A 994-nucleotide genomic window follows, 5' to 3' on the forward strand; every position below is an offset into this window, starting at 1 on the left:
ATATAAAATAGTAAAAAATTGAATAAAGTGACAATTAGGTCCATCCTTAAAACTTTTGACTTCAGATTAATTAGCTCTTGAAAAAAAATAAGATATCAATTTGGTCCTTCAAGATAGTAAACGATGAACACATTACATCCCTTCATTAATTTATCATGTGAAATTTAGTGGTGATACTTATATTTTCCTACTAATTAGTCCTAAGTCGAAATCTTCGAAGACCTACTAATTCAATACTCTAAAAAATGTAAAATAAATATATTTACTAACATTCGTGTATGTATATAATATATAGAATAATTAGCACATATATTTACAAATGAACACACCAACTTGGTGGCATTCCTTATGCTTGCCTAGCAAAGAGACATGGGTTTGATACCTATAGCATGCATTTTTGAATATTCAAATGCTGCTGGAGCACCCAAGACCTGCATTTGATTCAATATTCAAATGCTGCTGGAGCACCCAAGACCTGCGTTTGTTGGGAGCACCATAGGACTGGCCGGTTCACGGATGCATCGAACCGGCCGATTTTGGCCGATTTTAAGTCGGTTTGTGACGAATTGTTCGATTTTAAGCGGTTTACATCCTTCTTCGGTCCAAAGCTAAATCGAATCGGCCGGACCACTGATTTACCAATTTTTCGGTCGAACCGTTCAGTTCGGTCTGGTTCTTACAACTATGCTTGAAAGTCCAGACGTAAGTCATTTTCATCCCTCAAATTTTAAAAATTAGTCAAACTAGTCCTTATAGAAATGTAATTGACAAACAAAACATTAGTAATTGTATCTTTTCTTCTTAAAATTTTTTTAATAAAATTATCTCTCTCCTTTAATTCTTCAAAATCTCTCTTATTCTTTTCTATTCTAAAACCTTTTTCTTACATTATTACATTTTGCTGGTATATATATATATATATACTCAAAATTAAAATGTATGTATTTATTAACCTAAACAAAGTTATATGCTCAAAATCAAAATTTATGTATGT

Source organism: Arachis duranensis, chromosome 2 (genome assembly GCF_000817695.3).
Source record: "Arachis duranensis cultivar V14167 chromosome 2, aradu.V14167.gnm2.J7QH, whole genome shotgun sequence".
Lineage (NCBI taxonomy): Eukaryota > Viridiplantae > Streptophyta > Magnoliopsida > Fabales > Fabaceae > Arachis > Arachis duranensis.